This window comes from Sus scrofa, chromosome 13 (assembly GCF_054392235.1).
Source record: "Sus scrofa isolate SSC_HxYL_T2T_F1_AM1 chromosome 13, Sscrofa_HxYL_maternal_Yorkshire_Landrace_v2.0, whole genome shotgun sequence".
NCBI classification, from domain to species: Eukaryota; Metazoa; Chordata; class Mammalia; order Artiodactyla; family Suidae; genus Sus; species Sus scrofa.
Window position 1 is genome coordinate 153,336,474 of NC_139395.1, and position 9,475 is coordinate 153,345,948.

The window sequence follows — 9,475 nt, forward strand, 5'->3', positions numbered from 1 at the left end:
GTTGCTGCAAATGGCATTATTTTGTTCTTTTTATGGCTGAGTTGTATTCCATTGTGTATCCACTTCATTTTAACCCAATCATCTGTCCATGGACATTAAGGTTGTTTCCATGGCTTGGCTATTGTGAATAGTGCTGCAGTGAACATGTAGGTGCATGTGTCTTTTTCAAGGAAAGTTTTGTCTGGATATATGCCTAAGAGCGGAATTGCTGGGTCATATGGTAGTTCTATGTATAGTTTTCTAAGGTACCTCCATACTGTTCCCCATAGTGGTTGTACCAACTTACATTCCCACCAACAGTACAGGAGGGCTCCCTTTTCTCCACACCCCCTCCAGCATTTGTTATTTGTGGACTTAGTAAAGATGGCCGAGGTGAGAGATGGTATCTCCTGGTATTTTTGACTTGCATTTCTCTAATAATCAGGGATGTTGAGCATTTTTTCATGTGCTTGTTGGCCATCTGTATATCTTCCTTGCAGAAATGTCTATTCAGCTCTTTTGCCCATTTTTCAATGAAGTTGTTGGCTTTTTTGCTGTTGAATTGTATAAGTTGTTTGTATATTTTAGAGATTAAGCCCTTGTCAGTTGTGTCATTTGAAACTATTTTCTGCCATTCTGTAAGTTGTCTTTTTGTTTTCATTTTGGTTCCCTTTGCTGTGCAAAAGCTGGTCAGTTTGATTAGGTCCCATTGGTTTATTTTTGCTTTTATTTCTGATGCTTTGGGAGACTGGCCTGAGAAAACATTTGTAAGGTTGACATCAAAAAAGGTTTTGCCTATCTTCTCCTCTAGGAGTTTGATGGTGTCTTGTCTTGCATTTAAGTCTTCAAGCCATTTCGAGTTTTTTTTTTTAAGGGCCCTCCCAGATTACAAAGGAAAATGTTTAGCTGTTGTCATCATTGTACTTTAAAACTCCAGGTTTCAAATGGGCTTCTTGGTATCAACTTAAGTGTGTTAGCAACCCTCATATTTCCTGTAATCTCTCTGCTCCTCACCTCCCAACATAGTCTTATTAAAGTAAACAAAGTACTCAGTCACAGTTTTTTAGGAAACCTGAAAAAAATAATTTTTATTCAAGATATTTTCCAATTTCTGCAGAAGGATGGCCAACTTAAAAATCAAAAGCTGTAGAGAAAAATGCTGCACTTTTCTTGGCATAGTGTTCTGGACACAGAGTTCTTAAGAGTTCATTTTAAGTTCAAATACATCAAGACAGGAACTAGCCAGGGTTTGGACTTCTTTTCACTATCTCAAACATGTTTCACAATTCTTGACAAAGATTTACATTTCTCACAAGTCATTACACAGTTTGACAGGACAAGAGTATTAATTTTCTTACCTTGAATACCAGGAAAATTCAGCACAAAAACTGTAGGTAAGATAAAGCATAGTCAGATTTTATATTACTGTATACCTCATCTGACCCTGAATTAGTAAATACAACCTTTCTTTAGATACTCAGATCATAAATATACTACAATCTCTAGATTCTATTATCAACAAAAAAGTGATTTACAACATAGTGTCTGAATTAAAAAAAAAGTACTTTTAAAACCTGTTATTGACCTTGTTTAGTTTCCTTTTAAGTTAAAGTTGATTCTGTTCTTTTTTAGTGTTTTTTTATTATTCAATGAACTTTATTATTTTTATAGTTGTACAATGATCATCATGACAAAATTTTTTAGCATTTCTATCCCAAACCCTCAGTGCATCCCCCCACCCCACAACTTGTCTCATTAGGAAACCATAAGTTTTTCAAAGTGTGTGAGTCAGTATCTGTGCTGCAAAGAAGTTCATTGTGTCCTTTTTTTAGATTCCACATGTAAGTGATAGCATTTGATGTTGGTGTCTCATTGTCTGACTGACTTCCCTTAGCATGATAATTTCTAGGTCCATCCATGTTGCTGCAAATGCCATTATTTCTTTCCTTTTGATGGCTGAGTAATATTCCATTGTTTATATGTACCACATCTTCTTTATCCACTCCTCTGTCAATGGGCATTTAGGTTGTTTCATGTGTTGGCTACTGTACATAGTGCTGCAATGAACATTGGAGTACATGTATCTTTTCGAGTCATGGTTTTCTCTGGATAGATGCCCAGGAGTGGGAATCCTGGACCAAATGGTAGTACTATTTTTAGTTTTCTGAGGTATCTCTGTACTGTTTTCCACTGTGGTTGCACTAATTTACATTCCCACCAACAGTGTAATAGGGTTCCCTTTTCTCCACACCCTCTCCAGCACTTTTTGTTTGTAGACTTTTTGATAATGGCCATTCTGGCTAGTGTAAGGTGGTACCTCATAGTGGTTTTGATTTGCATTTCTCTAATGATTAGTGATATTGAACATCTCTTCATGTGTTTTTCGGCCGTCTGTATGTCTTCTTTGGAGAACTGTTTAGATCTGTACATTTTTTGATGGGATTGTTCATTTTTTTGGTATTGAGCTACAGAAGGCATTTATAAATTTTGGAAATTAATCCCTTGTCAGTTGGTTCTTTTGAAAATATTTTCTCCCATTCTGTGGGTTGTCTTTTGGTTTTGTTTAGGGTTTCCTTTGCTGTGCAGAAACCATTAAGTCTAATTAATTAAGTCCCATTTGTTTGTTTTTACTGTCATTAGTCTAGGAGGTGGATCTAAGAAGATACTGCTATGGTTTATGTCAGAGAGTGTTTGGCCTATATTTTCCTCTAAGAGTTTTATAATATCTGGTCTTATATTTAGGGCCTTAACCTATTTTGAGTTTATTTTTGTGTATGGTGATAGGAAGTGTTCTAATTTCATTCTTTTACATGTGGTTGTCTCGTTTTCCCAGCACCACTTATTGAAGGGGCTCTGTTTTCTCCATTGTGTATTCTTGCCTCCTTTGTCATAGATGAGTTGACTGTAGGTGCATGTGTTTAATTCTGGGCTTTCTGTCCTTTCCACTGATCTATATTTCTGTCTTTGTTCCAGTACTGTACAGTTTTGATGACTGTAGCTTTGCAGTATGTCTGAAGTCCGGGAGCCTGATTCCTCCAGCTCCATTTTTCTTACTCAGGATGTCTTTAGCTATCTATCCTGGGTTTTTTGTGCTTCCAAATAAACTTTATTTTATTTTATTCAAACAAACAAATATTTTAATTTGTTCTAATTCTGTGAAAAATGTCCTTGGTAATTTGATAGGAATTGAATTGAATACGTAGATTGCCTTGGGTAGTATAATCATTTTGATATTTATTCTTCAAATCAAACAGCATGGTATGTCTTTCCATATATTTGTGTCATCTTTGATTTCTTTTATCAGCATCTTATAGTTTTCAGAGTACAGGTCTTTTGTCTCTTCAGGTAGGTTTAATCCTAAGTATTTTATTCTTTTTGATGTGATGATAAATGGGATTGTTTCCCTAATTTCTCTTTCTGATCTTTCATTGTAGTGTATAGAAATGCAGTTGATTTCTGTGTATTAATTTTGTATCCTGTGACTTTGCCAAATTCATTGATGAGCTCTAACAGTTTTCTGGTAGCATCTTTAGGATTCTCTAGGTATAGTATCATGTCATCTGAAAATAGTGATAGTTTTACTTCTTCCTTTCCAATCTGGATTCCTTTTATTTCTTTTAATTCTGTGATTGCCGTGGGTAGGACTTCCAAAACAATGTTGAATAGTAATGGTGAGAGTAGACATCCTTGTCTTGTTCCTGATCTCAGCTGGAATTCCTTCAGCTTTTCACCATTGAGAATGATGTTAGCTCTGGGTTTGTCATAAATGGCCTTTATTGTGTTGAGGTAGGTTCCTTCTATGCCCACTGGCTAAAGGGTTTTTATCAGAAATGGGTGCTGGATTTTGTCAAAGGCTTTTTCTCCATCTACTGAGAGAATCTTATGGATTTGATTCTTCAGTTTGTTATTGTGGTGTATCACACTGATTGATTTTGGATATTGAGGAATCCTTGTATCCCTGGGATAAATCCCACTTAATCATGATGTACAATCCTTTTAATGTATTGTTGGATTTGGTTTGCTAGTATTTTGTTGAGGATTTTTGCATTTATGTTCATCAATGAAATTGGCCTGTAATTTTTTTTTTTTTTTTTTGGTGTCTTTGTCTGGTTTTGGTATCAGAGTGATGGTGGCCTCATAGAATGAATTTGGGAGTGTCCCTTCCTCTGCAATTTTTTGGAATAGTTTCAGAAGGATAGGTGTTAGCTCTTCTCTAAATGTTTGATAGCATTCACCTGTGAAGCCATCTGGTCCTGGACTTTTGTGTGTTGGAAGTTTTTTAATCACAGTTTCAATTTCAGTTCTTGTGATGGGTCCATTCATCTTTTATTTCGCCTTGGTTTAGTCTTGGAAGATGGTACTTTTCTAAGAATTTGTCCATTTCTTCTAGGTTTTCCATTTTATTGGCATATAGTTGCATGTAGAAATCTCTATGATCCTTTGTATTTCTGTGATGTCTGTTGTTACTTCTCCTTTTTCATTTCTAATTATTGATTTGAGTTCTCTCTCTTTTTTTTCTTAATAAGTCTAGCTAAGGGTTTATAATTTTGTTGATTTTTTTGATGAAACAGCTTTTAGTTTCATTGATCTTTTCTATGATTTTATTTGTTTCTATTTCATTGATTTCTGCTCTGATCTTTATGGTTTCTTTCCTTTTGCTAACTTTAGGTCTTGTCTGTTCTCTCTCAAGCTGCTTTAGATGTAAAGTTAGGTTGTTTATTTGTGCTTTTTCTTGTTTCCTGAGGTGGGCTTGAATTGCTATAAACTTTCCTCTTAGAACCGCTTTTGTTGCATCCCATAAGTTTCGGAGTGTTGTATCTTTGTTGTCATTTGCTTCTAGGTATTTTTTAATTTCTTCAGTGATCCATCGGTTGTTGAGTAGCATGTTGTTTAGTCTCCACGTGTTTGTGGGTTTTTTTTTTCCTTGTTGATTTCCAGTTGTATAGCATTGTGCTCAGAAAAAAATGCTTCATGTGATTTCAATTTTCTTAAAGTTACCAGGGCTTGATTTGTAACCCAGGATGTGCTCAATCTTAGAGAATTTTCCATGTGCACTTGAGAAGAATGTATATTCTGCTGCTTGTGGATGGAATGTCCTTTAAATATCTATCTAGGTCTTCTGGTCTAATGCATCACTGAAGGCCTGCGTTTCCTTATTAATTTTGTGTCTGGATGATCTGTCCATTGCTATAAGTGGGGTGTTAAAGTCCCCCACTAATATTGTGTTGTCGTTGCTTTCTCCTTTGAAGGTTGTTAGCAGTTGCCTTATATATTGTGGTGACCCTATGTTGGGTGCATATCTATATATAGATAGATAGATATGGATATATATAATTGTTATATCTTCTTCTTGGATTGATCCTTTGATCGTTATGTAATATCCTTACTCCTCTCTGAAAATATTCATTTTAAGATCTATTTTGTATGATATGAATATTGCTACTCCAGCTTTCTTTTGATTCCCATTTGCATGGATATTTTCTTCCATCCTCTTACTTTCAATTTGTATGTGTCCCTAGAAGTGAAGTGTGTCTCTTGAAGACAACATATATATGGATCTTGTTTTTGTTTTTTTGTTTTTTGTCTTTTTTCCTTTTCTAGGGCCGCTCCCGTGGCATATGGAGGTTCCCAGGCTAGGGGTCCAATCTGAGCTGTATCCACCGGCCCACACCACAGCCACAGCAACACGGGATCTGAGCCATGTCTGCAACCTACACCACAGCTCATGGCAATGCCAGATCCATGGCAAGGCCAGGAATCAAACCCGCCACCTCATGGTTCCTAGTCAGATTCATTTGGTGTGATGTCCTTTTTGCAGACAATAGAGTTGTAGCCTCTCTTACTTCTGATGTCAGCCACCTTTGTGGCTGAAGTTGTTAAGGGGCTTGCTGTAGGCTTCCTGATGGGAAAGACTGGTGTCTGCCCACTGGTAGGTGGGGCTTTGTCTCTGGGTCATATTGGAGGTGGCTATGTGCCTGGGGGGGTCTTTAAGCAGCCTGTTTACTGATAGGTGGGGCTAGATTTTCCCGAAATGGCCACCTCCAGAGAAACACACACTGATGAATATTCTGGAGAGCTTTGCCTCCAATGTCTTTCCCCCACAATGAGCCACGTTCACCCTGTTTTCCCAGGAATCCTCCAAGAACTGCAGCCAGGTTTGACCCAGATTCCTATGGAGCCTTTGCTTTGCCCTGGTACCAAGTGAACATGAAAGTCTTTGTGCACCTTTCAAGAATGGGGTCTCCATTTCCCCCAGTCCCATGGAGCTCCTGCACACAAGCCCCACTGGCCTTCAATGCCAGATGCTCCAGAGCTCTTTCTCCCAATGCCAGATCCCCAGGCATGGGAACTTGACGTGGGGCTCAGAACTTTCACTTAGGTAGGTGAGTCTCTATGATACAGTTACTTTCCAGTCTGGCCCTCCCACCTGGGAGGTATGTGGTTGCTTATATTACATAACCACCCCTCCTACCTCTTGATGTGGCCTCCTCTTTGTCTTCTGGAGTAGGATATCTTTTTGAAAGTTTCCAGTCCATTTTGTTGAAGGTTGTTCAGCATTTTGTTGTAATATTGTTGTTTTTATTAGAGAAACTGAGCTCCAGTCCTTCTATTCCTCCATCTTAATCCTGTCTCCCTAAAGTTGATGCCCTTCTCAAAGACAGGCTCAAATTTTGTTTACATATTTCATCCCTTATAGATGAGCTATGTTATTCTGTTTCCATATACATAAGTATTATTTTATCAAAATTTATAATCTGCTTTACAGTCATCATTCTCATAACTAGTCAGTATTGACTTTATATTTAACATGGCTTCTCCATTCCTGAGTTCCTTATTTTTTTATTTATTTTTTTGCCTGTCATTTTTAGGGATGCACCCATGGCATATGGAGGTTCCCAGGCTAGGGGTCCAATCGGAGCGAGCGACAGTCACTGGTTTATGCCACAGCCACAGCAACGCCAGATCTGAGCCATGTCTGCAACCTACACCACAGCCCACAGCAATGCTGGAGTGAGTTCCTTATTTTTATTCATCTCTTTTTATCTGGATTTCCTCATCACACAGCTTTTGCAAGAAGTTCTCTCTCCTAACGGCAATCTTTCTTAAATTTGTTCATGATTATGAAAGCTGTCAGTGGCCCTAAATATTCAACCATATTTAGGCATAATTTCTTCTTTAGATTATTGTAGCAACCACTCCATTATCTTTTGCTATTGAATATTGCTGTGGAAAAACACGAGGAGAGGATTTTTGTCCCCTCTTCTCTGTAAATCGATGGTTCCTAAAGTATGGTCCCTGGATCAGCAGCATTAACATCACTTGGGAATTTGTTAAAATGAAAAATTTAATTTCCCATTTTATATCTACTGAATTAGGAACTTGGGGGTATAGAATCCAGTCATCTGTTTTAACAAACAATCCAGGTGCTTCTAGTGCATGCTAAAGTTCAAGAACTGATTAAATATTTACTTTTTCTGCCTGAATACTTGAAAGATTTCTTACATTGAAATTTAATAAACTTGGAGTTCCCATCATGGCACAGTGGAAACAAATCCAACTAGGAACCGTGAGTTTGTGGGTTCGATCCCTGGCCTTGCTCAGGGGGTTAAGGATCCGGCATTGCTATGAGCTGTGGTGGAGGTCACAGATGCAGCTTGGATCTCTAGTTGCTGTGGCTGTGGTATAGGCCAGAGGCTACAGCTCTGATTAAACCCCTAGCCTGGGAACCTCCATATGCTGTGGGTGTGACAAAAAAAAAAAAAAAAGAAAAAAGAAAAGAAATTTAATAACCTAATCCAAGATATCTTGGTAAGCTCTCTATCAAAATATCCTGGATTCATCTTTCAATGTCTATTCTGGCTGGTCATGGATGCAGAGTAAATCAAATTAATCACTTGGCTCTTATGACTGTGTAGCTATACCTCTCAGGATAGTTTTTAATTTATGCCTGTTGTCTTAGCGTACTTATTAATAGTGTCCCATTTTACTCTCCCAGCATACTCCTAGCATAATTATTATTCACGCCCTTTTTATTCTCAAGACTGTCCTAGTTTGAATGATAGCTTAGACCCTATTTATGACCAGTGAGTCCAGTGATTTGCAAAATACCTATGACTAATAAAAATGCTACATGGACTCTGAAAGCCCTAATAGCAGATTCAGAGTAGAGGCCCATAGGATTTTGAAAAAATTCATGCAAATATTTCAAAAATATTTTTCAGAATTATTTATGAAAAATAACTATCACTATTTTGAGAGATAGCTCTTGGCCTGCTTTTGGGCTGTGGTCAAGATTTTAACACTCCATCAACTAGAACACCAGGTGACCCAAGTGAATTGGGTGTCTGATATACCAAGCCATAGTGTCAGGCATGCCTCGCAATACTCCTACATCATGTGATATATTGGGCACTGGGCTTGAGCAAGTATAAATTGGATGAGCAGGTGGCTCTCACTCTTGGTGTGCTTTTCCCATTGCATTGCCATCCTGCTCTTTCTATACTTAAGCCACATGGAGGGCTCTCTATGGCCAGCTGGCTGAAGAAAAAAAAGCCTAAGCCTAGTTTATAAATGACTCCATGACAGCTGGAGATGACTTCTGAAATGCAGCAGCCCCACCAAGGAGTGGCCCTTCAGTAAAAGAATAGAAAATTCCATCCAGTAGGCAGAATTTTAAACAGAACATCTCATTGCTTGTTTTGCCCACAAGAGTTGTGGACTAGCTCTATAATTAGGCATAGACAGGGGCTTAGAATTTGGCAGGACAGTTGGGGACATGAAAGGAATGAGATAGAAAGACTGGTAACAAAATGGGCCGGAGAAAGAGGTATATGAAGGGATCTCTCAATGAACTCAGAGTGTGAGACTATCTGTGTCCTATGTAAATGCTCACCAAAGTGCCTTTACTCGAGAAAAATTTTTCTTTACCCAGGTAAGCATGAAGACCTTCCTGATTTCAGTGCTAGAGACCCTATTATCAATTATTCAGTGCCAAATATTCCCGTGGGTCAAACCATTATTACCCACACCAGCCCTTCTACCTCATAAAATATCCAGCCCAAGTTATTTAGGGTAATGTGGCGCTGCTTATCTGCCACCCCAAGCTGTCATTATCCTAATTGAAATCATAGCGTCTATTTCAATATCAGTATTTTCCACTTTCCTCTCTGATCTGCAGAAGACAGCCACTGTGGTGCTTTTCAAGTATGTTGGTAATACCTTCATTAATGCATTTCTCAATATCCTTCTGACAGCCATGTCCTTGGGGCTTGGATGACTGAGAGGGTAAGACAGAACAAATCCACTCTGGCATTCTCATCTCCCTAAATCTTTCCATTACTTCCTCCATGAGGAATTTCTGGCATCTCAACTCAGCATAGGCCGGAAGTGAATCCAATTTTCAGTCTACAAAAAGATAAAATAATTAGAACTCTACCAACTGCATGTGATAGCACACTGAATGCAGAATCTCTGGTAAGTGAACCTACATAATAAT

At 38.2% G+C, this 9,475-nt stretch overlaps 1 long non-coding RNA gene across 1 annotated transcript; it reads right to left on the reverse strand.

Moving 5' to 3' along the window:
* Nucleotides 1–1,038: 1,038 nt before the first annotated feature.
* On the reverse strand, nucleotides 1,039–7,761 carry LOC146397705 (uncharacterized). Its single transcript, XR_014824695.1, has 2 exons — nucleotides 7,708–7,761; nucleotides 1,039–6,592 (listed from the first exon to the last, which is right to left on the reverse strand). It is a non-coding gene; the product is annotated as an uncharacterized LOC146397705 (long non-coding RNA).
* Between the last annotated feature and the right edge of the window lie 1,714 nt (nucleotides 7,762–9,475).